Genomic DNA, 1,039 nt, shown 5'->3' with positions numbered 1-1,039 from the left:
GGGGTTCCATTAAAAAATTTCAAGGTCATCTTTACGTGTCCTTGAGGTAGCTGTTCAAGGTCATATTTATATTACTATGTAATGCATTACTTGAAATCGTACAACTTTCATGTTTAACATTTTTTCCATCTTACATATTTAAAAAGTTATTTAGAGTAAACTTATATGGATACATACATACATACATACATACATACATACATACATACACACATACATACATACATAACGACATTTTTTCTAAATGTGATTTTTGAACGTTTTGGAACATTCTAAACATATTTTCAAAGAAAACTGGAAAAAAATTTTTTTCACGAAAACAAAGCTTCCTCTATGAGGAAGCAAAATTGATGATTACTTATATAACTATTTATTTGTTATTTATTTGTTATTTATTTGTTATTTAATAGTTATCGAAAAAAATATTGATGATAACTTTGAAGTACACATGCCAGTTAAGATTAAAAATAAAATTTTAAACAAAAACTTGTGTCTAATCATGAATTTGGTGAAAAACAAGCATAAATACGACGTGAAAACTCAATGAAAATCGTTATCGCGCGCGATGCTAATCTTAATTGTTTCACTTCTAATTTCACTTCTAATTTCAGATAATAAAGTAATTTAATGTTTTATTTTACTACAAGTATCAAAATTGCAGGTAAGTGTATATGTATATTTAATCTTGTAAAAAATACATATGTATATGTGAAGTATGTATTTTAATCATTTGTTGATATATGTATAGTGGTATTACTAAAAATTACCTTATTTAACCTTGATGTAACTAGGATGAAAAAAGTACAAATAAATAGTTATCGAATAAAAAAAATTGTTTGCATTGATTCCCATTTGCGTTCTCTGTGACGTATTTAACCCATAGTCATACATTACATTTAGGTTTTCAGTGTCTGTTTGTAAATTAATCATATTATCGGTCTTTTTAATAAAGAACATTTCGGCGATTTCTCTTTTTCTTTTAGAAGAATCTTTAGAAGATTCACCTTGTATTTCTTTTGTATTTCTCTCATCGCGCATT

The sequence above is a fragment of the Vollenhovia emeryi genome, unplaced genomic scaffold (genome assembly GCF_000949405.1).
Source record: "Vollenhovia emeryi isolate VEMERY1.0 unplaced genomic scaffold, V.emery_V1.0 DF939439.1, whole genome shotgun sequence".
Lineage (NCBI taxonomy): Eukaryota > Metazoa > Arthropoda > Insecta > Hymenoptera > Formicidae > Vollenhovia > Vollenhovia emeryi.
The sequence above is the reverse complement of the archived record's forward strand: the minus strand, read 5'-3'. Positions refer to the sequence as shown.